Raw genomic sequence first — 26,736 nt, forward strand, 5'->3', positions numbered from 1 at the left:
CAGACTAGGGACGTGCTGGGAGGGGCGTGTGGAGGGCTCTCGGCCCACCAGCATGCATTTGAGGTGCTCTCCCGTCTGTGGGGTCTGGACTGGCCCTTAAAAAGCTGTTCCCCCAAGGACCCGAGCTCTGGCCGACCCCCTCAGTGGTCCTAAGTCCGACTGCCCACATTTATGGGAGCTGCTGATGCAGGAAAGACCAGGCTGCTACGGGCAGAGGGCTGGCTCGGGGGCTTACCCCTCTGGTCTCAGTTTCCCCTCTGCAGGAGGGTGGGCTGGTCTGAACGTAGGGCAGGAGGTGTCCCTCAGGCTCCCGGTGCCACCCGTGCCTCTGGACGGCCTGCGATGAGTTCTTGCAGGCGACACCGTGTCCAGGCCCCTCACTGGCCCTCATGCCCCCAGCTCCGGCCCCCGGGAGTGTCAGCGCCGTGGGGGACGGGAAGACGCAGCCTCAGATACAGGTGCGCGCGCCCCCCTGTTGGGGAGGCCTGCACGTGTGCCGGCGGAACAAAAGGCCCCTTCACGGTCACCTCCCCAGGGGCCGGCCCCCCCGTGAGCCAGCAGCCACACGCTGGCCCCCTCCCGCCGCGCCGTCCGGCTCCCGGGGCCGCACGCCGCAGCTCGCCCACTACACGCTTTGTTTAGTCTGGGTTTCTGAGCGTCGGGCTCTTTTTTCCTCCAAATTCTTCCCAAATTCTGTGGGCTGAAGACACCACTCAAGCAGCCCCGGGAAAGAGTCAACGACCATCCTCCGTGTGGCAGTTCCGGTCTCTCCTGAGGGCGCGCGCTTGCCGGGGCACGGGGCGGCTGAAGCGCGACACCCCCACACCCCAGCGGAAGGCCTCGCGTGCGGGGGACGGGGTTCCCAAGCCCGGAGCAGGGGGAAGGGCTCAGGCAGCTGCTCTGCCATCCTAAACTCGGGACTGCCCCCAGGACCTCCAAACCCGTCCGTCGGCTCAAATCCCAGCGCAGTGGCCTCACTGCCCTGGATCCCAGCTCAGAGCAGCACCCGTGTGGGGGCGGCGGGGGACCGCCAGAGGGACCATTCTTGGCTCAACTGACCGGCGTTAGGGGCATGAAGATTCTTGCCCGGATCCCCCGTGGGGGTGACACCAGCCCCACCCCTCGCAGGGACCCGGGATCCCCACTTTCCTCCCGGAAAGGACATGCTCCAAGCCGCTGCGGTCGTGGAGGTGGCGTCCGTCTCCAGGCTCAGCGCCCCCTGAAGGGGTGAACCCACCCCGTCACCTGCCGTAGACTGGGTCCCCGCCCCACGCAGAGTTCTGGGCTCAGGGAGGCAGAGGTGGGAATCTGCTTACGGAACAGCCCTGCCTTCGAGGAATCGAAGAGAATCGGGAGAGACGCAGGAAAGCTGACTTCCTGCCTCGCCTTCTCCTTCTCTGTGCCCAGGGGGCCGGCCAGGAGAGGCGTCCAGCTCAGGCCCTGCCCAGGCCGGGGGCTTGTTCCAGCAGCTGGCGGGGAGCTGCTCAGGCCGCTGGGAGATGTGGGCTTGTGCACCGCGTTTAAGGACAGGAAAGGAAGGAAGCGCTGGGGACTCGGACTAATGACCGCGGCTTCCCGTCCCGCACCCCGGCCCTGTCCTGGCCACGATCTGGACGGCGGGTCTGCGGGGGCAGCGTCTCTGGTCCGTGCTCGCGAGCCTCGTCACCCATCAGGACCGCCCTGCTGTGGCTGCTGGGGTCTGCGGGGTGTCTGGCCCCTCTTTGTGGCTCCTGGGCTCGGGGACCCGGGGGCACATGGGTGAGAAGCGGCTGACTGGAGGTGGTGGGAGAGCAGCGAGGCGGGAAGGATGGAGAAGAGGAGCCAGGCTCTCACGTCAAACGGAGCCGCACGCGGTGGACCCCTGCCCTCGTGCTGGGCTCTGGGGAATGGCAGGGATCTGAAGGGAGTCAGAGAAAGGTCCCCCAGGGCAGGAAGGAGGCAGGAGAAGGGGGCCCAGGCGTTCAGAGGAGGCAGGGAACGCAGCGGCCGACACTGGGTGGGTTTTCACAGCCTCCCCGAGAGTGCCCCCTGAGTCCCCCACGGGAGGGAGGCCCCAGGAGCTGGAAGACAGGGGCAGAGCCGGTAGAGAAGGTCCCTGAGAGCCAAACCTTGGGGGCCGGATGGGCGTAGAGCGGCTGACTCTGCCGTCCCCTAAAGTGGGTTCCAATCAGGTGTTGCTCAGACCCTGAGTGCCGGAGCCAGTTCCTGCCGCAGACCCTGGCGCCCCAATCCCGCCTCCCTGAGGGCACAGCCAGGATGAAGGACACGGCACAGAGCCACTCTGGCTGGTGCGGGAGCCACAAGCTGACGTGACCACTGAGTCCGGAGATGAGGTCAGGACACGAGAGGCACCAAAGGCTTCATTTCCCTAAGTCTCATTCTCTTAGATCATGGGTCTCTGCTTCCAGGAGTGCCCTGAGGGTCCCCAAGGGTGTGAGTGACAGTGGCCACGGCCTGGACCCTTCCTGTCTGGTGTCTCGAGAGGCGGCCGGAAGCCCTGTCCCGAGGGCCCTCTGGGTGAGATCAGCCCACGGGGCTTCTCGTGTTTTTATGATCCTGCTGTCCTGTCGGTGGAGGTCTGGGCCCCTGCCTGGAAGCCGGGGTTCCAGCCTCGGAGGAGGGCAGTGTCATGCTGCTCAGGTTACTTTTGGGCAAAGGGTCATTCTTTCCAGTTGGACGTCTGCTTTGCTACGGGCCTTTCCTTTGGCTTCAGGGTGTGTGTCCCCAGCAGCGCGCCCTGACCACCACGACGAGCCACGTGTGTCAGTGGCCAGTCCAGCCAGGGCTGCGTGCCGTCCTTCCGACCGTCCTGCTCTGGAGCCCGCCTCCGCCGAGCCGTGGCCTCTGCCACTGGGAGATGCCGGGAGTGTCTGCTCCAGATTCCACGTCTCCCGTCTTCTCCGTTTTGGGGACATGTTCGGTCGCCTGACGCCCAGGTGTCCGGAATGGTCATGGTTGGGGTGCGTGGATCGTGGCACACGATCTTGGGAACCCACGTCCAGTCTGGCCCTGCCCAGGTCTGTGTGCCGTCTAGCCCGTCCTCCAGTTTCTTTTCTGGTTAATATTGGTTTTCATCTTCTGCCGTCCCCTCCACAGACGTGTGTGACATGTGTCTGTCTCCATCGAGCGAGCGATGAGCACGTGTGAGCAGACACCTCTGTCTACCCAGACGGCCGTCTTCCCCAGAGCCGCTTCATGTGCCGGCTGTTGGCTTTCCGTGCTCATCGCGCACACCCGCCGCGGCCTCTGGCCCTCCTCCGCTCCCCCGAGCGAGCGTCTCAGGGACGAGATAGCTGCCCGCGAATGCACCCACGGGAAAGGAGCCGGTGCTTTTGCAGACGGGGGCCCCTGTGTCAGACACAGGGGGACGTCGGGTCTCCGTCACGTGACGAGTGTTTTCTAAGTCCCAGCCACAGACTGCGACCAAGGCTCCCAGGACCTGAAGCTGGTCAGGATGGGCACGCTTGCCGACCCGCCGGGATGCACAGGCGGTCAGGCCAGAGAACAAGTTTTGCTCTTTGTCTGGTGGGTTATTATTTCGCTGAGCCAAGCCATGGACCCAAGGGGGCCTGGTATCCAGAGTGCTCCCCGACCTCTGTGCTCATGCCCGAGCCACACTCCGTTCCCAGGGCTACCTTCTTAGCCAGACTCCTGAGCAGCCCTGAGACCTTGTCCCGGAGCCGTTCCCAGATCAGCCACAGCGCCCGGTACCCTCAGAGCCACAGGGCTGGCCAGCAGGCACTGAGCCACCCACCCCTTGCCCGCGCTTAGCTCGGGCCAGATTTGGAGACCCCCTAACCTAAATGAGAACCCGGGTCCTTCCCCTTTATCTACAGACACAGGACCTGTCCTCTTTGTGGAAGTTAAGCTCTATCAAGTTCCCGGGACCCTGAACTTTGCACACTGTTCCTAGGATGCAGAAGGCAAGGTCCCTGCCAGGCTCCGATCACACTTTTATCAGCCGGCCAGGACACAGCCCTGTTTCGCACGTGCTTCTGCCTACAGCCGCGCTCGTGGGCACGGCTGGTTCACGCGCGTCGAGCTCCCGGACAGCAGTGCCGTGAGTCACAGCTGCACAAAGCACCTCCCAGAGCCACGCCGCAGCTTCTTGTGCTTCGGACGCTGGACAGCCCTTCAGCCATTTCAGATAATGAAATCACACACACACACACACACACACACACACACACAAAACAAAAAATATGCAAAATACGAGCATTAGGTGTCCGGCAAAAAGGATGCTTGATGGCAGCCTGGGCTGCGGTGAGGAGAGGGTGTGGCCCCGCCAGCCTCTGCGGGCAGCATGCGCGTCCACGAGCCACAGCAGAGGTACGGCCGCTGGTCTGGGGATCACAAACACGTCGGAGCAAGTAGGTGAGCTCACAAGCATGGGATCTGCAGATGAGGGTCTGCTGCGTCGAACACGGCAGAACGTGCCTCAGCTGTGGAGACACGACTCGTGCCCCGTCCGTGGGACCCCCGCAGAGGGACAGTCTGGGGGTTTCTGTATGTTCCCACGGTGCTGGGGCCGTCACCGTTCCCTGGTCTCAGAGCTTCTCCTCACCCCAGAGAGGAAGACCTCGGCTGTCCCCACCCGGCCCCCAGAAAACACGAACCCGCTCTCTGTGTCCGTGGATTGGCTGTTGTGGACGTTCCTACCCACAGGACTGTGGACACGTGTCCTTTCGCACCCGGCTCTCTCCGCTGAGCGTGACATGCCCGAGGCCCCCCAGGCTGTGGAGCACGTCGCTGCCCTGCTCCTCGTTCGGACCGGATAGCGGTCCACTGTGGAGGGGGACACGTGGGCTGTCCCCACAGTTGGGCTACTATGAATGTGCTGCCGTGAAGGTTCGTGTCCGCATCTTTGCGTGGGTGTGTGTTCACGTCTCCTGGGCACGGGCTGAGGAGGGGGCTTGCCGGGTTGTACGACGAGTCCGTCCGCCGCTTCCTGCCCCCGCAGCGTCCTAGAGTCTGACCCCCACATCCTTCCCCACGCTCGGCACCGTCGGTCTTGTCCGATGGCGGCATCCGGGCCGCTGTGACGTGCCTCCCCTGCGCATGCCGGTTTTGTAGAGGAAGCTCCAGGGAGCCCAAGAGCCGGGGCCAGGGAGGCCGGAGTCCAGCCACGGGTTTACGGGGGTTAGTCCCATCTGGGAACAGTGCCGTCTCTGAAACAGGAGGGAGAAAAGAAGCCATTTTCTGGGGAACTTTCTCTTGACAGGTCTTAGTCCCCTGAAACCAGATTTGTAGCCCAAGACAAATGCCCGCCCCACAGTGTGCAACAAAGACAGTCTGTACTCCGGCCTCAGCTCTGCCGAGCCGCTGGCCTCGACCGGCCCTCGGAGCGGGCACAGGATGGGGCCCGTTACGTGCGGCAGCTCCGGGGAGGGGGATGGGCCATGTGCTGTCACGATGGCAGGAACAGACGGGGACCTGGGGAGCCGTCGGAAGGCATCCCACTCACGCTCGCTGCCCCCTCCGACCTCCAGGGGTCCTACTGCCCCCAGACCCTCCACAGAGGCCACGGGGTGGCCCAGAGTGCAGGGTCACCTCCCAGGTCCCTTGTCCCCAGCCGCGGCACCACGGCCGCTGTCGGGGAACCTAGGAGACCACGCAGGCCTCATGGCCTGGCCGGCACAGGGCAGGCCCACCTCTGTCCTCCGCTCCCCCAGATGGATGGTGTGGACGAAGGGCTGTCCACCCCCGTGTCCCCGAGAGGCCCTGTGGACAGAAAGAGCGCGACTCAGGACGGCCGCCTGCCTTCAAGTCGCAGACCCGTATTGTGGTGATTTTGGGCGAGAACTTTTCCACTCACGCTCACAAAGGATGAACTCCGCACGGGGTTGCCACGGACGCTCCGAGGGAGGGAGACCTGGGCCGAGGGGCAGAGGGGCTGCTGACCCGTGTGCATCGCTCAGGGCACGGGCCGCATGCTGGGTGGCGAGAAGGCAGCCGGGGGGCCGGGACTTGAGCCTCCAGTGGCGCGGGCTCTCGGAGCGGTCCTGCCGGCTGTCCGCACTGCTCCGGCTGCCGGCTGTCCTTCAACACCGGCCGGATCCGCCCGCCAGCCCACCCGCAGGGCCACCCAGCCCCAGAGTGGGTAGAACTGGATTCTCCTTCTCTTCTGTCTCTTTGCGTTCCTACTCGTGCCCTGTCCGTGTCGCTCACGATTTTGGCTGAAGTTCATTGGTCGGTACAACCCGTCGGTGTGGCTGACTGTCACGGCCGCAACGCGGCGAGACCACGGGTCCGAGAGCCACATCAGGGAGATGGCGCCACCCCAGGGTTCGTAAGGAGGGTGCAGAGTGGGCGGGATCCTTGGGCCTGTCCCCGTGGCTCCCGTAGGCTTCGTGGATCCCACTACACTGTGCCTCATCGAGGCAGAGATCCACAGGGAAGGCCAGGGACCAGGGCCCGCGCTTCAGAGACCGTAGTGATCTTCCCTAGAAGAGGGCCGAGCGGTTGCCAGGGTCATATCCTCGCTGCCTTGGAGAACCTCGTGGTCAGAACAAGGCGGGCGCGGAGGGTTCTGGAAGGCCGAACTTCCTTCACCCCCAGTTGTAGCGGCGTGGCGACAAGTGAGGGCTGTGCGGACAGACATCGCTCCGGAGAGTTTGCCGCACTGGTCTCTTGTGCTCACAGGGGCCGATGTATGGGAGAAGTTGTAAGTATTCCACGGGAAAATATGAATGCTAAAAAGTGTGCTTTTAAGGTGCCTTGTGAGATGTAATTCACACCCAGACAACTCACCCAATCGACACGCACACTCTGCGTCTGCTGTCGCTGTCTCTCGGCTGCGGACAACAGTTTCTGTGCGCCGGTCTTCTCCAAGGACAGGGTCACCGGCGACGGCCTCCCTGGGCAGGGAGCTCAGCCCTGCGGGGCTTCCGCACCATCCCCAGCCTCTCTCAGGGCTCCGACCTCCCCTACCTGAGCCCCACTCACCTGGGGTCCTGGAGCCACATCGAGTGTCGCGTGTGCCTTCCCACTGAGTGATGGGCAGACCACACGCCACTGTGAGCGGCCTGGGCTGGGGTGGCCAACCGTCCTGGTTCGCCCGTGACTTTCCCAGTTTCAGCACTGAATGCCCACGTCCCAGGACACCTCTCGGGCTCCCGCAAACCAGGATGGGTAGGATTTATAGACCAGACTCTGACCATGGCTGGGGGTGCCATGCTCCCCCCACACCCAGGAGATCAGCAACTGGGAAGATAAGTGCATGTTGCGATGGGGAGCAGTTTGCCCCCCGGCCCGTTCAGCTGGGGAGGGACTCGGTGTGTTGTACTCATCACCGCGGCCGTTTGGCTTTGGGACGTGTGTCCCTGTGCCTGGGTTCCTTGCAGAGCAGGGCACCTGTAACCCCAAAGCCCCAGTTCAGATGCCGCTTTCCAAATCTCCTGCTGCTCTGGGAAGGAATTGAACTCGGGCCCAGATGCTGCCCAGTGAGGGGTCACCGCAGAGCGGAGGTCCAGCCAGACCACAGGCACATGCTGTGCCTTTGTCACCTCCTGGCTGGGTAGCCCTGGTAGGTGACACCACATCTCCGTGCCTCAGTTTCCCCTGTCGGAGATGGCGCTGGCAGCGTCCGGGGGACATGCTGCTGGGACACGTACGTTACTGATGAGGGTGGCAGTGGGGTCCAAAAACGGGCTGGTCCCTGGCAAAGCGGAACGATCTCGAGGGCTTTGGTTGTCCCTGGCTCCTGCCTGAGAAACACCAAACGCGCTTCCCCAAACCGGTCTGTGCCATCTCCTGGGATCTCTCCTCGGCACGGGGAGAACCCGCACACCCCAGGCTTCGGCGCTTCTTCCCTCCCTCTCTCTCCCCCTCCCCAGTACCTGGTTCCCATTCCGGAGGGCCTTCCAGCTCCCCTTTCGGTGGCCCCCAGGCCCGGCTTCCTCTGTCCGCGGCGCCTGTGCCGTCTGCGTCCTCAGAACAATGATGGCAGGAGGGTCACAGCGGATCATTCACGGCAACTTGGGTGTGTCGTTGCACTCAGGGCTCTCGATCCGAGCCTGGCACGTCCCCAGAACTGGGGTGCAGGGGGGTCCGGGCCCCGAGTACTCAGTGTAGGGAGCACTTACCTGACTTCGTAGACCCCCCCCCCAGCTCCACAGTCTTCGGCAACGTTCTGGGCCTCTCTGTGCTGCGTTTCTTATCTGCGAAATATCGCAGCAAATAACGGGGACCGGGAGAAAAAGGACGATGGCTGTAGCCGGCCTGGCAGCGGCTCGGGGTGCAGGCCGAGGCTGTGGGACAACGATCATGCCTCTTCCCGTAGCCCTCCCGAGCCTGCGCGCCTGGGGCATGCCTGGGGCATGTTTGCTGCGACGCTGGAGGCTGAGGCCATCCTGGGCTGGAGCAGGAGAGCCTTCCGGAAGCCCACGCTTCTCCTTGGTGACCCCGGCTCTCAGGGACAGGGTGGGCAGAGGGCCTGGGGGGAACAAAAAGGTGGAGGTCGGAGCGAAGCTGCGGGGGCCACATTCAGACCCCAGACCCGAGGAAAGCCCAAAACCACCCTTGCCCCGCTGGCCCCGGGGTCCTGGCAGGGGTCGGAGCAAGTCCGGCCCCCAGAGAGAGGGGCCCCGGGCCTGACCCCCGCCCCCGCTGGTGTGCTCACACGTATGTGCGTCCCGTGGATGGCACTTGGCGTTAATCGCTGTCCGCGTGGAAAGTGCATTTTAAACACAGAGCCGGGATCCGGGCACATCGACACGGCCACGTGGGGAGCCCGGACACGCAGGCTCTGCCCTTGCCTGGGCCCAGGACAGGTCACCCCCACTCCCGGGATGACTCATTGCCCCTCGGTGAACGTGGGCGATCCAGACACGTCCCGAGGCTCATAGAGGAGACGCAGGCAGCACTCCTCAGGGGTGAGCCCAAGCCCGCCGTGAGCGAGAGCCCGCTTATTCCCTCAGCCCCCAGCTTCAGTGTCCCCTGCCCCTGAGCCCCTAGGGGGCTGCCACTAGGGCCCTGCCACGGCCGCTCACCCTCTCCTCTGCTAAGTAGGGCACATCAGCTGTTGGGGCGTCAGGCCCAGCCTGCGCGCCCCCAGCTCTGCCCCTTTCTGGCTTCCTGCCCCAGGAAGGCCTCGGCCCGGGGTAAAGTCAGGCTCTCCAGAGTCAGAGCCGTGAACCAGCTGGGCCCTTCCCCTGCCACGGCCGCCCCACGCCCCCAGGCTCAGCCAGCAAGACCTCATCCCCTGAGGGGACCCGGTTGTGGGGCCCTAGGCCCAGGCTCCCCCCGACTGCTGCCCTTCCCTGCCACACTCCTGCCTGTTCGTTATTTCGGTGACTCTCTGGTGATCTCAGGTGACATCGCCCCAGGGAGGTCTATCCCTGTGCGTGTGTGTGTGTGTGCGTGCGTGTGCCCGCGTACACACGCGTGTGCGAGCCCCGGCACGACTTGTCCTTGGTGGCAGGTACCGACGGTCCTGGCCTGGGCCTGGGTCGGGACCGCCCAGCTCGGGCTCCCGTCGTGTGTGGGTGACGGCAGCGAGGCGGGGAGAGGGTTAACTGGCCTGGGCGGGCGCGGGGTCCCTTCCTGCTAATGGAAACCAGACCCTCCCGCAGCAATCCCTACAGTGTTAACCGCTGCTCCCAGGCCACATCTTTGTTCTTAGTCCCAGAAAGGGGGCTCGGTGCATCTGCGCTTGCTGCGTTGCTTTCTTTTGCTTTTGGAAACAAACAGGAGAAGCCAAGTCCAGAGAAAGGGAGAGAGAGAGATTCTTTATTTCTTCCCCAAATCGCCTAGAAACCTGCCCTGCACGGTGCGTGCCTCCCTCCGTCCTGTGCCCACCAGCCGGAGGCAAATCCTGGCTCCAGGGAACCGTCCTGGTCAGACAGGTCCGGGCCCGGCGGGCAGGTCTCGGAGAGGTCGGAGATGCAGGGCACTAAAAAGAAGACACTGTCCAGGGTCGCGGCGCCCAGGGACCAGGCCGAACACAGCACAGATGTGTCTTCATGGAAGCCTCCCGCGATGGTCCAGCTGAGGGGAAACAGAGGCACAGAGAGGTCTGGAAGCTCTCCCAGGTGGCCCAGCCAGGAAGGGCAGGAGTAGGAGGCCCGGTCTTCCTGGCCCCAAAGAGAGCCCCTTGTCTCTCATCCCAAGAGAACGAGCCGGGGCCACCCCACCTCCTGCCCAGGAAGCCTAGAGTCACCATCTTCCTAACAAGCCACTACAGTCAGAGCGCCCACACACCCCGTCGCCCCCTTGCCCCGGGGTCCTGAGGGACTGCCAAGCCAGCATGGTCTGCTCAGTCCCGCCGGAAGTCCCGGGTCATCTCCTGGCCAGCAGTGCCCAGGCCTGGCGGGCTGACGGCAGGTTCAAACCCCCGCTTGCCTGTCCCTGGAGGGACAGACACCCCAGGCTCGGACCCGGACTTTCTGTCTCCCACCTCACCCCCATGTGAGTCAGCCTGGCAGTCAGGACTCTTGGTGCTGGGGGATCAGAAGAGGCACTGCAGGGAAAGGCCCGGGCTCAGCCTGGCCGGCCACGTCAGGCCCTCGCAGGCAGTGGCGATGCCCTGTGCCCGCTCCCCCCCACCGGGTTCTTCTCTGCGATGACCAGGCTCCCCCTGCACCAGCACCTAGGGTGGCTGCAGGGTCCCATGAGCGAGCTGAGCCCCAGAGTCCACACTCTGGCCACGCTGGGAGCAGGTGAGCTGCTGACGAGGCCGTGAGATGCTCGGCAGCACGGGCCCTGGGGTGTGGGGTCGTAGGACCCTGTGAGGCAGGAGGCCGCCCCCAACCCTCTGCCATGGCTGGTCCTGGAGGCTGGCCACCCGCCCTTGCCCACTGGGTCCCAACAACCCCCACCCCGAGCTGTGTCTGACGTCCGCATCTTTCCCTTGGTGGAAGGCATCCTGAGCCCATCCAGGAGCCCGAGGCCAGCAGGTTCCCCCCAACGGATAACCTCAGTGAGGGCCCTTCAGAGAGAGACTGTCCGTCCTTGCCACGAAGCCCGCCGACGGCCGCCCTGCTCTGCTCCGAAGGCTGGAATTTCAACCCCACACAAATATTCCAGGGCTTTTCAAACGGGTTCCAAAGAGACATTTATGTTGGCTGAGCCAGTGTTTTCCTTTTATTGCTGTTATGAGATTCAACATTTTTCCAGAAATAACTTCTGAAAAGTGTGCCTGGATTTTGAACACGTGTGATCCTGACATGCAGGGAGAGAGGCTTTCAAGTCACACACACACAGCCGTGTACACTCACACACACGCCGCGTGTGGCTCGGGCGGACACCGTGGAAAGTGCAGCATGCGCGTGTGCACAGAAGGACTCTTGGAGGGCTGAGCGGCCCCGCGGAAGGAGCCGTGTTCCCCCATGGCGGCCCAGGACCGAGCCGGGGCCACGTTCCACATGGAGTCTCCCAAGCCAGCGGGGGGACCTGGGCCACCCCGTCCTGCCGTGGTCAGTGCCCTTCCCCACGCGGTGATGCTGAAGGGGATGGGGTTTCCGTGGCCTCATCCGCGGCCTCCTGCCCACAAGGGGTTGCACAGTGAGGCCAGAGCAGTCCTCGGAAAGGAATGTCCCCTGCGCTGTTCCTGGGACACTCACCACTCCGCTCTGCCCTGGGGACCCCTGAAGCCGGACCCACGCTGGCCTTCAGGATTAGTCAGCCCCGAAGCTGTGAGTCAGAAAGGGAGAGCACAGCAGCCAGCCACCACCAACGGAATTTACCAGAAGCCTTAGAGAGGAAGGAGCTCCGTGCTTGCAAACCTGGCCACCGCTCCAGGAGGTCAAGGTCAGCCCAAGAAAATGCTCGCGGCCCTGCCCACCAGTGTCCGGAGCACAAAAACCAAGCGGAAAGACGAATCAAACGTGGACGGAAACTTTTTCCCCGAAGGAGAAAGAGTGGGCTGGTGCGGCCGCTAAGGCTCCCACCCTGGGCGCCCCCCGGGATGGCAGGGCTTCCCGGGGCCCGGGCCCTGCCACGGGCTGACCCCAGCAAACCTTGGGCTCCCCGCTGCCCGGGCCTGGGATCTGTGAATGTGTGAAGGTATTAGCTGCCAGCTGGAACTGGAGCGCAGCCTGGGGCCTCGCTCTCCAGCAGGAAAGCTTGTAACGCCGCGAGGCTGGACCCGGCCCAGCCTCCAGAAACAGGAAGAATTAACAGGAGTAAATGTGAGCACTGTTAGCGCTCCTGGCTGCGATTTATTGCCTTCCCGGCGAGACGCGGCCGGGGTGCTGGTTTCGTCCATTTGAATATAAAATGTAATCAATGAGTCATCGAGTGTGGGGCACCGGGAAACGGGTCCACCTACTTGGTTTTCGGAGGCGTGGACCCGGCTCCCGGGAACACTCCCTCCTCCCCGCAGGGGATGGGCGTCGAGAGACAGACCAGCCACCTCACCGTCCCTCCAATCTAGGAAAGGAAAGCCTGAGTCTTGGGGTGGCCCGGGAAGCTTTGGGCGCGGGGGTTCTCAGGAGGGTGACAGGACACTTTACGCAGTGGGAGAGGAAGATGCCTGGGAGCCGGGCGCCGCGGGCCGAGGCTGCCGAGAGTGTGAGTTCAGCCGCTCAGCACCACTCCTCCTGGTGCTTCTCGACTCTGTCATGGCCAAGACTGTTTTTAAATTGGCCTTGGAGAGGAGAGCGGGGGGCGGGGGGGGGGGGGGCGGGGCGGGAGCGTGTCTGTCTCCAGAGCCTGAGCCCATGACCCAGAGCCCGCCGGTCACAGAGCCACAAGGACAAGGACCTCCAGCATCTGAGCCCCCACCTGGCGAAGCCCCCGACCTCCTTGTGTCCACACAGCGCTGGAGCCGACGTCACCTGCCGGCTCTTCTCTCTCTCTGTGGATGGAGGACGGTTGGGGCTTTGTGGTGTTCCCCCTGACCGCCGTGGCCCCCGGGCCGTTTGTTCTCAGAAGACTCGACCCTCCTCCTCCTCTCCTGGGCTTTGATCTTCTGGTTCGGGTTCAGCTGCTTCGTTTTCTGCACTTACCAGCCTGGAGGGAGGGTGTCCCTGACCCTCGGCCGCGGTCTGGCAGACAGATGGGACAGGAAGCGGGGAGTTTCTTTCAGGCTGCGCCCCTATTCATCTTGGATCGATTACAACAGTAGCAGCTCCAAATGTCTTCATAGCCCATTTATGATAAAGCGATGGTAACATCACACGAGAAGAGGAACGTGCAGATTAGTGACATCCGGGCAGCGACGGATTGACTGAGCTCCTGAGCCTGCCCTGAGCGGCCCCTCCCTCCCCGCTCTGGGGAAAGCCCCTGGGGTGCTGGCGGGAACCCCAACAGGGCCTGGGAGATGCTCGCTCTAGCCCTCTCCCTCCCTCCCCCCCCCCTGCATTCTTTGGCTTTCCAAGTTTCTGCGAGTCTGCAGGGCAATGGCGCAGCCGTCCAGATAAATCAAGCTGCCGTGGTTACTTTGCAGAAGGCTGGGGATTTATATTTGAGTTTCAGGAAGAGGGGCAAATCCATCACCCTGGAACGCATCTATAGATTTTAAAGTTTGTTTGAGTTATTATGGGGGGGGTGGGCTGGTGCCTGGTGGAAGGGGGTTTGGAATAAAACCAAGAGGACTGGCCAAGGAGGCGCGTCTAGCTGAAGGACATGGGCACATCTAGGAGCCATCAATAAGAAGCACTAAGACCTGCGGCTTTCTCTTTGTTCTTTTTAAGAGGAAACACTTAACAATTTGTTGTTCTTTGTTGTACTTTTTTAATGAGCCAAGAGAACATTGCCCTGTCTCCGCACAGCCCAGAGAGGAGGGGTCACAGGCTTTGTCTTTTATATTTTTCATCTTTTTCATTTACATGAAAACTGACAAGAACCCCCCCCCATGAAGGAAAGCCGATCTGCCTGGGCCGGTTTCAAAGGCTTCCAATTTAGAGCATCCCCAGCGACTTCATTTCTAATCATGTTTTTACTTTCCTGGTCGACCAATTGGAGACCCCCCCGGGTCACTCTGGTTTCTATTGATTAGAGCACGGCTCCGAGGTGAGGGCCCGCGGCGACGGGGGCAGAGAGGATGCTGCCAGCGGCGGTGGCCCGGCCTGGAGAAGGTATCTGAGGGCTGGAATGACATCTCAGGGGACGGTATCAGGCTTCCAAATTCCTTTCATCCATCAGATGAGAGAACAAGCCACGGCTTTCAGCCGGACAGGGGCCGGGGCTTTCTGCCGGAGCGAATGGGTCCGGGCCACACAGATAAAGAGCTTCTCCTGTTCCTTCTAAACCGTTTCAGGCAGGGTCGTCTGTCACTGACGGAGGCTGGGTGGGGGCGGGGAGGGACCTTTCAGCTCTGATTAGAGGAGCAAGTTCAGGGCCACGGGGAAGCTATCGAAAGTCTTTCCAGCCCTCTTCACAGCTTTACGGGGGGCGTTTGCCCCACGCCACGGGGGACAGGGCCGCCGGGCTTGCGTTCCGGAGGAAACCGTCCTTTTCCAAGACACGCAGGTCAGGTCCATCCGGAAAGAGCTCCAGGTTTCCCAGGTCCCAGCGTCCAGCTGCCAGGAAGAATGGGTGCCCGATACACAACCACAGTGTCCACCAAACGTGGGGAGGAAACCAGAAAGGTGAGGGGCGGGGAAGAGAAAGGGAGTGAAGAGCGCAGGGCTGGAGGCAGGGGTGCAGTGTGGCGGAGAGGAGGGGTGCGGCACGGCAGGATGCAGGGGTGCGGCGCGGCAGGATGCAGGGTGCAGTACGGCGGGACGCGGTGGGCAGTGAGGCAGGACTCAGGGGTGCCATGCGGTGTGATGCAGGGGAGCTGTGTGGCGGGATGCAGGGGTGCAGTGTGGCGAGACGCAGGGGGTGTAGTGCAGCCGGATGCAGAGGTGCAGTGAGGTGGGAAGCAGGGGTGCTGTGTGGCGGGACGCAGAGTGGCCAGGTGCAGGGGTGCCGTGCGGCGGGACGCGGGGATGTTTGCCGCCGTGGCTCTGCTCCTATGACAGCATCCCTGGGGACCCGCTGGCACTTGCGGGGGAGCAACAGTGATGAGCTGAGGAGGACGTTCCGGGCCGGCCCTGACCCTGCCGAGGATCCCCACCGATGGGGTGGGGCAGGGGACAGCCAGGTGCGCCGTCTCTCTGGGCGCCGGTCTCTTGCCACGGGCTCCGCCACTAAGCTGGGTGCAGGCCCTCGGGGCCAGGGTCCTCGGGTGAAGGCACAGACCACAGACGTCCCCAGGGAGGGTGTCGGGGGCTCCCGCAGCCTCTCACTTCTGCCCAGATCCGACTTCTCCGTCAGGAACCAGCTTCCCCCTGCACAGCCGCCCCAGGGGCGGGTCCCCCGGGCCTCCCGGCTCCTCACCGGGCCTGGCCTCCGGGCCGGCGGCTCAGGGACGCTCTCGGAGGGCAGGCCTGGCGGGGCCAGCGTCCCGGGCGCCCAGCCTGCCACGCAGCCCGGCCTCCTCACCCCAGCCCCACCGGTCCGCGAGGGATGCTCGCTCCTGATAGGATTATTTCCTTTTAATAAAGACCAAAAAAGTTTCCAAAGGCAAAATGACAGGCTGGTTAACTTTATATCCCAACCCCAAAAAGATACATTTTCCTCTTTGTAATGCACTAGTTAGTGGTTACTGGCACGTTACATTAACTAATTTGAGATCGAATTATCAAATTTGCTCATTGCTGCTAGCGCTAATTTGAAACCTTACAATAAAGAAAGGTTTGAGAAGCACATGAAAGGCGCCACCCACGGCGGCCCCAGCCCGGCCCCGAGCGCCGCAGCGAGACTCGCAAAGGGTTCGGGGTAATTGCAGTCATGAACCGAAGTTGATTGAAGAAAATTATACCCCGGTTTTTTACTGCAAGTTTTTTTTGTGTGGCTTTTCTTCAATTATGCGGTGAAATTCAATTACAAGGGAAGACACGTATAGGACTTTTAATAACTGTATGGAGAGCATCTCGCGAGCTCCCTTCTGCTCCCTCTCGTCAGGTTGCGAACCTACCGCTTTCTCAGACTTGTTCCGGGTCTCGAGGCTGCGGGGTGTTGTGCGAGCTTGTGCGTGGTTTTGGAGAAAATTATCTCCTTCAGATTTTTTTCATCGTCACGGTTTCCTCTTTCCTCGTGCCGTGCTGCTGCTGCTGCTGCTTCTCCAATGTCCACCGGACAGTGTGGGAGAGGAAGCCTCGGCCCGTCGCGCGCACACACGCGCACACACACTCACACACACGCTCCCGCGTCCACACGCACTCCCAGGCAGATCGCTTCCTTCCCAACCTGGGGTTCTTCCCTCCATCCTTGCCAGCAATCCCACGTGGCCTGGAACGTCCTTGTAGGGTGGGGAATCCCAAAAACCACATTTCCAAAGCGCCAGTACCCAGAGCAGATGGGTAAGCTCTGCGTACCGTCCGGATGCTGAAAACACGCCGGGGAGCGATAGAGGGTGTCTTTCCTGCCTGCTCCTTGAAAGATCTGTGATAATAAAAAGTAATCGAAACGCCGAGGGGTTTGTGCCTGCGGCCAGCACGCTGCCCACTCCCCCTGGAAAAACACAGCTGGGGATGAGAAAGGGCAGCCCCTGAGCTCCATAATTAATTCACTTACATTTTAAAATTCATGCACAATTTTAAGGCCACGAGTGGCTGCTAACGTGGCGTCGCGTCTGCCGTGACACCCAGCAATCCCGACCCAGGCGTGCCCCGCTTCCGCCGTCTGCCGGAGAAGCTGGGAGAACGTTCCTCCAGGAGCATTTCTGCAGGATCTGCGAACGAGGATGTTGTGGTCAGGGGTCCGGCAGCTCCAAAGGCCACCTCCCTGTCCCCCCTGCAGCCCAGCAGGGGTAGAGGAACAAGCAGGTCCGCTGGGAGGAGGTCGTGGACACGTGGCTCTGCATGGGGTCCTCCTGCTCCCTCTGAAGGTCAAAGGCGAGATTAGAAGCTGGCAATAAGACTCGATATTTGAAGGGTGAGTCTGTCTGCTTGGGAGAGAGACAGACAGACAGACAGAGGGGGCAGGGGCAGTGGGGGGGAGGGGTAGAGACGGAGGAGAAGCAGGCTCCCCGCTGAGCCAGGAGCCCAGTGTGGACAGACCCTTCACCAACCGAGCCGCCCCGGAGCCCAGTGCTTGGACACTTATTCCAAAGAGTCCTGCCTTCTCTGGCTCCGGAGCCTTGGCCTTGGGGACAGGGGGGAACAGTGGGGAATGATGTGGGCAGTGGCTCACCTCCTGCTCCAGCAGAGCCGAGGCACAAGTCCGAGGCCATCGACGCAGGTGCAGAGAGCGTGGGAGCCAGACAGACGGGGAGAGAAGCCTCCCAGCGTGGGCGTCTTGCTGGCCGGTCCCCGGCTCCAGGGATAGAGTGGGCGGCGGGTGGGGGCACGGCTGAGCACCCGTCTGACGTCCCCAGGAGCCGTTGTCCGCGTGCAGGCCTGCGCTCGTCCCGCGGCTTTCAGACGACTCTCCCCAGAGCTCTGGCCTCCTCCGCCCGCACTGGAGGGAAGCTGAGACAGGCGCCGCGGGGTCAGACAAGCGGGGCTTCCCCCCTCTGGCAGGCACAGCTGAGTGACTCAGGGCCGCCACCGTCCTACTCAGCGCGACCCTGCCTACACGTGGCAGGGGGCCAGGAAGGGGGAGAGTAGAGGCTGCCCGTGCGGGGAAGGTGCTCAGGACTCACACGCGCAGTGGCCAGGTACGGTCTCAGCAGAGACCTGCTTCCTCTTTCCTGCAGGCTGAGCTGCGCGGGTGTGCGCCGCGCCCTCTACGGTCGGTAGGCGGTACTGCGGGGCCGTGGCACACAGAATTTAAGGCAACACGTAAATCCGGCCAAGACAGGAGAGTAAATTGCTGTGTGTTAAGGACCTGATCCTACAGGTCCCCGGGAATTTGAATGCGGGGCGGTGCCCTGAGTGTGCCCGCGTGTCTGTGAGCGTCCCGCGTGTGCCCGCGTCTGAGAATCTGTGCGGGGTGGCCTGGAGAGGCTGAGGCAGGGCTGCCCACAGGGCGCCCGACAGGAGGTGCGGCGTAGGGCCCCGGGGCCATCGTTATCACCAGCCCAGGGCGCAAAGTCTGCCTCTGTCCACCTTGACCGCGAGCAGGCAGGCAGGTTCGATAACGCAGACGTGCCTTCCTAAAGCAGCACCTCGTGCGGAAGCCACCTTCCCAGCACCGCACAAAGGTCCTCCCGAGATAAGACGAAGTTCTTTGATCGCCATCCATCCCTCTACAGGCTTCTCCCCCAGCCCAGGTGACTCAGAAACCCGCCCTCCACACCCCGCCACCGCCGTGACAGCAAGAGCTTCCGAGCTACACCTGCTCCGCCGGGTCCAGTCGGGCCCTCGAGGAGCCGGGGGAGGCCAGGCCCAGGGCGGGGGTGTGCGGGGGGCACCGTCGAGAGGGGACATTGCCCGCACGTCTCCCCGTCAGCTTCGTCTGCGACCACAGCTAGGAAGCACGGCCCCAGTCCCCAGACACACTTTGTCACAGTCTCAGAGGGACAGAGGCCGGATGCGGGGGTCTGTCACACAGCACGGTGGGGGGTGGCCCCAGACCATGTGTACAACCCCACGGGCTCTTCACCAAGGGACCAGAATGCAGGGAGGCCAGAAGCGGGACGGGCATGAGGCTGGAGGCGTGTGGGAGCACCGCATCCCTCTGTGAAGCCAGAGCGGGGCCGACCGGAGCGGGGCGCCCTCCGAGGGTGCACACGCGTGTGCCGCATGGGGTAGGGCGTGTGTGTGTGCATGCGGGTGAGTGCTTGTCTGTGAAGGCCGGGTGCTCACCAGGCTGCCCCTGGGGCCCAGAGAGAGAGGAAGTGGGGGCCTGGGATCAGCCATCGACGACGGACTCAAGTTGCCTCATTCTCTTCCCCTCAAGAGCCTGTAAAGCTCCCGCTCCTTGTAAAAGCAGAATTTAAAAACAGTCGAGACTCCTGGCCAAGCCCAGCCCCTGCGGCCTGTGGACAGGGCAGTGAGCTCTTGCTGGCCAGTCCTGGCCCTGGACGCACTCTGAGGCTAGCGGTTGGGGCGTCCTGATGGTCTGTGAGCCCCTCTGTCCTCAGAGACCCGGGGCGGCCAGACGTCTCAGGCAGGCCATGCACGTAGGAACCCCCACCCTTGAGGTCCTAGCCTCTCCCCAGACGCCGCCCAGGACCCGGCAGAGCAACCTGTCCCCCGGAACCCGGCCTCTTTCACCCCGTGCACACAGACCTTCTTCCACACAGACCTCCTCGCTGCTGGGGACCCGCCATCCCTGCCGATCCCGGGACAGAAATGAAAGAAAATTCCGCCTTATTTCTGAGAGTGGGGGCTTACGGTGCTCTGGACTTCTGGCGTGTGGCTCACTTTGGTGGCACTCCCACAGCTCAGACTCTGCCGAGATGGGGCTCAGCTTCCAGGCTGTCGGGTGTCCGGGCCCCTGGGTGCTAAGAGCAAGGTGCTGGCCGGTGTGGGCAGGGGGCGGGGGGCTGTGGGGCAGCATTCCAGGCAGCCACTGGCTCCCAGGAAATGCCCCCCGACTGGGTTCTGGGTCCCGTATGGCTGTGGGGAGCAGCGGGGTGGAGCTGGCCCACAGGCCTGGGGCAACCCAGCATCCCACAGGGAGTGGTCCGGGGGTATCTGTGGGCCTCCTGCTGGTGCACATTGTGTGCGTTGGGTGCAGAAATGAGGTGCTGCTGTCACCTTCTTGGTCTGGGATCCCTGGGCCAGGGGTCTCTCTTGGCACTTAGCACCCAGGAGCCCTGGGGAGCCCCGGCACAAGCGCCCTGTTCCTTCATGGTGTCGGTTGGGGCCACCGTGAGCCCGAAAGTGACAAGATACCCGCCACCCCCAAGGGATCTTTGTGAGTCCGGCCACCGGGGCTCAGGACAGGTTGGAAGGAAGGTAGAAGGCTCAGGCTGCAGCGGGCAGGGTCTGAGTCTGACCTTCGTGCCACTGCACAGCCCGAGCCCATATCCCGCTCTGCAGGCTGACGGGCCGTCTCTGGCTCACCGACATGGGAGAACATCTCCTTCCTGCTCTCAGGAGGGGCTTCTGCCCTGGGACCCCTGGGGGGCAGTTCGTGAGGACCAGGGGGCACCCCACCAGCCCCAGCCAGGGAATGCCTGCCCCCGACCCAGGGGCTGGGGACCAAAGGTGCAGAACCAGGGAGAGCCCCTTGGAGGGCGTGCAGGGGCCCCGGGGCGCAGGCTTCCCAGCAGGTCTGACGGCCCTTCGTCCGGGGCAGTAAAGCTGGGAGACCCCATCCTGAACCTCGTCAGCAAAGAGCACGTTTTCCCTGAGTATTTGCAGCTTCTGGCAAGGCAGGTACAACGCGACAGCTTAGGTAATGACATCAATAGGCCTTTCCAGCTTCAAGAGCTGTGGACGGACCCAGCTCAGCGTGTGCAGAACCTCCCTGTGGCTCTGGGGCCGCAGGCAGGCCGGGAAGCCGGGACAGCGTCCTGGGAAAGGGGGCGAGGGGGCGCTCACGCTCTGCCTAGTCTCGGGATGGAAGGGAGGCCTAGGCTGAAGGACTCTGGCCTGGGAGCCCCGGGGGGCAGGCCTCGCAGGCAGGGTGGCTGGCCGCTCCTGGACATTCACCTTCCGGCCAGAGAAACAGCCTGGAGCTGGCTTGGCGCAGCCTGGACAGAGCACCGTGTCTCTGGCGACCTGTCCCCCCTCCCCGGCCACGCCATGGTTGCAGGGGGGTGGGGTGGTCCAGGGCAGGAGTCTCCCAGCCGGGTGGGGGGCACTGGGTGCTCCAGGGAAGGGGCTTTGCGGGGCGGGCCCCTCCGGACCTGCCGCACTCCTCCCCGGAGCTCGTCCTGGCTGTCCTGGGCGCTGCCCTTCCCTGTTCTGTCAGAAGCCCCCAGCAGCCTCCAGGCAGCCTCGCCGTGCAGGCGCCACACTGCTGCCGGGCTGGGAGGCCATCCTAAGACACAGATGCGACAGACCCCTTCACTCCTCCCTTCCCTGAGGAACGGCTCCACGGTCCTCATCGCCTGGGCTGGGAGCCGGACAGCCTGGGCCCTAGGCCCGGGGCCCGCACCAGGGGAGTGCCACTGGCTCTGTGGAAGGATGCCCCCAGGGTCTGGGCGCAGTCCCCAGCTACCGGGGAGGGGTCCACGTCTCACTCTGGGGGGGCCACACACAGAGGGAGCCACAGCCCCTCGGACGGGGCGCCCCACCAGCCCACCCCTTCTGGGGCCCTGCTCTCTGTGTTCTGACTTCAGGAAAACGCTTTCTTAAGGTGGCTACCCCAAACCCCCAGACCCTCTCTGAGGGACACAGAGAGTAGCTCCCAGGAGCGCTCTGGCTGCCTGCAAGGCGCAAAGCCCAAAGCCCCCCGTGGGGTGACCAGCCCCACAGAGCAGAGCGAGAGGGCTCTCAGCGTGACGTCAGGCGCCCCCCTCCCCAGGGAGACATAGTGTCAGGGCGGGCACTGTCCTGGTGGTCAGCACTCCTTTGGGAACCCAAAGCAGTTTAAGTCCCCATGGGGTGGGGATTCACCTCGGCTGACGTGCGTGTAGGACACACAGCGGGGCAGTCCCTTCTGTGACCCTGACCACTGGCCTCGGGGACTTTCCCGCAGGGGCACCTGAGCCTGGGACAGCACTCTGGGACGGGCTTAGCGTCCCAGGGCCGCTGTAACGACGCACAGAGAGGCCTAGATCAGAGCTCTTGTCTCCTCTTGGGGCTGCAGTCGGAAAGCTGAAATCAAGGTGTCACGGGGCCGGTTCCTTCTGGGGACCCTGAGGGGACTCTGTCCTGGTGTGGACCCCACACTCCGACCTCTGCCTCTGGGGTCACATGGCTTCTCCCCGTGTGTCTACAAAGACCCTTCTTCCAAAGAAGGAGAGTCCCGAGGTTCTGGGCGGACGTACACCTTAGGGGAGCCCTGCGAAACCCACTGTAGGGACCATGGAGCGGTCTAAAAGGGGTTGGAGGCCGGTCGGGCAAGGGCCATGGCCCAGGTGATGACTTCCCTCCCACGCTGAGCCTCACCCCTGCATGTGTCGGCAGCTCCCGCCAAGGGCTAATCCTAAGAGCAGAAGGAAGGGGCCCTGCCCTGCATGGGAGCCAGAGCCCAGGGCGCAGGATGGGGCCGGGACGCGGCCATCTGTCCCCACCGGCGCCGACCCGCAGAAGCTCTCAGGCTCCTGGCCCTCTGGCTCTGTGCCGCCACAAGCTGCCCCAGCCCTGACAGGAGAGGAGGCCACAGCGGGGCTGGGGCTAGGGCTGGGGCACAGGAGAGGGTCTCCTGCTGCCTCACTGGCACCGAGTCTCCCCGTCTGAGAGAGACAAGAGCTCTCAGAGCCTCCAGGCCACCGCGGACCACCACAGACCACCCTCCTGGGACAAAAGGGCCGCGCACACCGTGGGTGGGCCAGGGACCCCAAAGTCTCTGGGGCCAGCAGGAAGACCCCATCCTGAAGGCGGACAGGCAGGTGCCTGAATCTAATATTCAGTGGTTCAAATCTTTTGTTTCAACACCTCCCTTCTTTTCCTGAATTGTCCCTCAGCATCGAGTCCCCTCAGAGCCCCCAGCCGCACCCTCGTGAGAACTCCAGCGTCCCTCTCCCCGCCAGACTCCGCACTTGAGATGCCTGCTTCAGGGGGAAGCAGCACCTCGGGCCGCCACAGGGGTGGGTTCTGAGGCGCTGGGTCCACCTGCGGGACCACAGCTCAGCCCACGGCCTCTGGCTGGGACCCCTCTGCCACCCGCCTGTCTCCCCATCTCCACAGACACGGGCCCCCGGTCCCCTCACCCCACCCTCCCCGATGACACACCCGGAGGCTCTCTCGATACCCCCGTCCGCACAGTCGGGAACAGCAAACACGGCGGGGCCCGGGCCAGAATTCTGCTTACCCCAGCAGTAAGTTGTGTGGCCCGACGCTGCTCTGGCTACTGGGATAACCGGCCTCCGCCGGCCGGGGGCTTCCTGCCGCTCACAGCCGCTTCTCGCGGCGTCGGAGGCGACGAGCTGGGCCTCCCTTGGGAGGCCGTGTCACGGTGGCAGGGGGACATGCAAAGGGCCGAGGGTGGCACCACAGTCCCCCGACGTACCCTCCCCGGACATCCGGTTCACTTGTCCAGGAGGGAGGGACAGCAGGAGGGTCGGGGAAGCCTCACGTCGGGGGGGAGGTGTCTCAGAGCTTCAGAGGTGAAGCTCACTTCCTTCCTGGGTGGCCACTCCCAACATGGGGCCCGGACAGCGCCCTGGAGGGCCGGTGCTCTGGTGGAGCGTGGGGGGCCCCAGGCACCCAGGGTTCAGGAGCAGGGTCTCTGGGGACTGCACGGTGACCCTGGAGGGCTCTCTTGGTGCACAAGCTGTCAGACGCGTCTTTGGGTCCACATCTCTGGCCTCCAAGCACTGTGCATCTGGGCACAGAGTCCCAGAGAGCAAGGCCTCTCCTGGGCCGTGTGGTGTGCCGGCGGCGGGGCCAGGAGGGGTTCTGACTTCCAGCTGCTGTGGCTACGGGGTCCTGAGTGTTCTGTTATCAGAGTTTCCTGACCTCCGAACTGCTGCTGTTTGGGTTCAGCTCGGCCTGCTGTGGGGGCTGTCCTGGGCACGGTGGGCTGTTTGCAGCATCCGGCCTCCACTGACTAGATGATGGGGACCGCTGCCGGCGTCGCGGTTGGTGGAGGGGGCACCTCCTGGCCAAGATGGCCACCCGCTGTGTCAGTCCAGCGTCCTGGGGTGGGGGCGGGTTTCTCACTCGAGGGCCATGGGGGTTCTCGCAAAGGCAGTAGGAAACGTGCAGAGACCTTCCTCGTCTAAGGGCAGTGGCTGCACATCCTGCTTGGGGCCGACGGGACGCCATGGACCCCCATGTCACCAGGATGCTGTCCCTCCTCCGGGACAGACGGGGTCCCATGCAGACACGTTTTTGTCCTGGGAGTGAGTTCTTTGAGACCCTGGGACAACCCTCCCTCCCTCCTACAGAACCGGGCTCAGGTGTCTCGAGTGGCAAGGACTTGGGGCCACCGAGAGCTGGTGCTGCATCTCTGCAGCCGGCTAGGGTCCTGAATGCCTCAGTTTCCCTGTCATAAACAGGCAAGAAGCACAGAGCCGGCTTCTCCTCCGGTGCGCGTGAAGCAGTGGAGCTCAGCATGTCCCCAGGCTGTCCCCAAAGCCATCCGACGTGTTCTGTTAAAGCCGGGTGTGGGCACAGTCTTGGGGGGAGCCAACACGGTGGGGGGAGCCCAGACTGGACGCAGGAACTGTGCCCTGAAGGGGACAGGACACACCCCCGGAGCAAGGCCTTGACCTCGGCTCTGTGAAGCTTGTAGCACACAGCTTAGGACAGTGCACACCTGTTCCTCCCACCCAGGGGCCCTATACTGGACAATGTGGCATCTCAGGGTCTGTGCTGGGGGCAGGGCTGCAGCCACCGGGACCGGGGGGCTCTAACTACCCTGTGCAAGGGGAAGTTGGGGAGGCACCCTGGGCTCAGAGCTCTAGGGTGGGCGGGGGTTGTGTTGTGAGTCTGGGTAGGGAGTGCTCTCCTCTGGTTTCTTTATCTAAAAGGTTAAGCATTGGCATGGGGCCCTTCCCACTCACCACCCCCAGCACCCCATGGTCTGGATCTGGGCGTCCAGGTTTGCAAGAACAGAGTTCGGGGAGCCCGGAGCTGGGACCGCGGCCGGCTCTTTGGGGCTGCTGCCAGCTCACTGGGGCCACACCTCCCCGCGGGGCCTGGCAGAGAGCAGAGCGGGGTGACCACGGACGTTGGAGGACTTCGCGCGGCCGAGGCACTCGACTCACCATTTAGAACCTTTCTGACCGCAGCGTAAAAGCAACCCAGAGTGAGGAAGGAGCCTTAAGCCCAGCGGGAAGTGGCCCTTCTAGGAGCCCCACGTGCTGGCACAGGAGGCAGAGCAGGACTCCCTGTGGCTGAGCTCCCAGGGACGCCAGCCTTCCCCTCCCAGCGGCCAAGCCCAGCGGGTCAGGAGTGGGTCGTGGGAAGAGGGGCACTTCTAGTCTGAAGGCTCCAGAAGGCACGTCCTTAAGGAGGGCCCCAGGTTCCCGCGGGTAATGCAGGCCTTGTCATTGCCTTGACCCTGAGTCCTTGCTGGCCTGCAGAGCCGGTTTGTGTGGGGCTGAGCTGAGCTCTTCCAGCTGGGAAGAGACGCACCCAGGTGCCAGCTGGGGAAAGCAGCCTGTCCCCAGGGGAGGAAGGTTTCGGACTCTCGGCCCCTTTAAGAGCTCCAGCCCGTCTTGCCGCGTCTCCGATTCCGTGACAAGTGATGACGGGGCTATCTGGAGAACAACAGCTGGAATTCTCAGCCAAGAGGGGTTAAGGACGCCTCTGAGACTTCTGGCCACCCACTTCACCTTGGACTTGTCAAGTCACACGGCACGTTTAACCCTTGCCTGGCTGGAGCTGCCCGCCGCTGCCTGACCTTGAGCCCCGGGCCCAGCTGCAGGGCTGCAGAGAACCCCTGCTCTCCTGTACTCCGCGCCCGCTGCGTCCCGCTGCGTCCCCTGCCTCCTGCCCCACCAGCCCACCCGGCCCCGGCTCCTTGCCAGCAAGCTGCGCAGCCCTTTCTGTCGGCAGCCACCCCACGGTCCCACGGGAGAAAACAAGCCCAGGGAGGGGGGCGAGGCTGGGTGTTTAGAGACGCTCCTGAGGAAGCCCGGACCCTGCAGGACCCCGGGATCTTCGGGCAGAAGGAGGGAGCCCGCCTTGGCTTACTCCAGCTGAAGAGGAAGCGGCTGAGCCTGCAGCCCCCTCCTCGGGGAGCCCCCAGCCCCAGGGGAGCCCCCGCTCTCCCTGCCCCATGCTCCCCAGCCCGAGACTTTCTCACCTGCTGCTCAGGGGCAGAAATCAGAGCCGGCCTCCTGTGCAGGCCCCGGGTCAGAGGGGGCGGAGATAAGAGCCGGCCCTTTGTGCGGAGAGCTTGGCTTTCAGTGCACAGGAAGTGGGCCTGAATGCCAGAGAGCCGTGCTCAGGGGGACAGTCACACAGCAGCCGGATTCCATCTGATAAGGAAGGACACTAAAGCCACAATGACAGGCCCCTGCCCACCGCAGCCCCTTGCAGCCCCAGGGGGCTCCTGCCCGCCAGCCCGGAACGGCCACCTGCAGAGCCTTCCGTGGGGGCCGGGGGGGCCTTGGCCTCCGGGCCCCTTACCTTGCGGGCTTGGCCCTGGCCGACGGCAGCTTCTCCTGGTCCCCTACCCCTCGCACACCTGATGGGCACGTTCCTTGGAGAACGACCAGAATTCTGAGTCTGGGGGCTGCTTCCCACCTCTCCCCCCACCCTCCAGGCTTTGCAGGGCCCCTCTTTATCCCGGGGTCCCTCGATTAGGACTCATGGAGACCCCCCCACGGAGGGCGCTCAGAACACCCTCGCCGCAGGAGCGCAGGAAGGGGACGGAGGGACGGACGGAGGAGCAGATGTCCCGGGCTCTGTTTCCAGGAGAAGCAGCCGCTGAGATGGTGGCAGAAACTTGGCGGGCGTGGGGGTGGGGGCAGCGCAGGGCGGGGCCTCGCTCGGCCTGTTCTTTCAAAATTAAGCCAAATCCTGGAGGAAAAACATGTTTGTCCAAAACCTCTAATTAGCAGCTGAGCAGGTTCCTGGTGCCTGGGACACCGACAGCCCCTCCAGTGGGAACAGGCGGAGGCGGCCTTCCTCTCTGTTGCCCGGCACCCGGCCGAGGCTTTGGCAAGAGGCTGCGCCGCCGTCACCCCTGGGTCCCCTGTCCTGGGCTCTTGGCGGCTCTGTCCTGGGCTAACGGGCCTCGTTAGCAGGCTCCTCTCCTCGGGGAGAACGGCCGCGCGCGGTCGCCCGGACCCCCCTTCCACCCGCTCTGTGCACAGCCCGAGGGGCTCGGGGGCTGCAGCGTGGGGTCTTT

At 63.6% G+C, this 26,736-nt stretch overlaps 1 protein-coding gene and 1 long non-coding RNA gene across 7 annotated transcripts in view; one reads left to right on the top strand and one right to left on the bottom strand.

Moving 5' to 3' along the window:
- Positions 1 to 26,736, top strand: part of PRDM16 (PR/SET domain 16) — a 297,726-nt gene that overhangs the window by 181,666 nt on the left and 89,324 nt on the right. The gene's annotated exons all lie outside the window — the stretch shown is intronic.
- Positions 16,009 to 25,761, bottom strand: LOC131809086 (uncharacterized). 2 transcript variants are annotated; one of them, XR_009345053.1, is made up of 4 exons: positions 25,687 to 25,761; positions 17,122 to 17,399; positions 16,504 to 16,660; positions 16,009 to 16,371 (listed from the first exon to the last, which is right to left on the bottom strand). It is a non-coding gene; the product is annotated as an uncharacterized LOC131809086 (long non-coding RNA). The 2 variants fall into 2 exon arrangements; XR_009345054.1 differs by lacking the exon at positions 25,687 to 25,761 and adding an exon at positions 17,573 to 17,684.

The sequence above is a fragment of the Mustela lutreola genome, chromosome 10 (assembly GCF_030435805.1).
Source record: "Mustela lutreola isolate mMusLut2 chromosome 10, mMusLut2.pri, whole genome shotgun sequence".
NCBI classification, from domain to species: Eukaryota; Metazoa; Chordata; class Mammalia; order Carnivora; family Mustelidae; genus Mustela; species Mustela lutreola.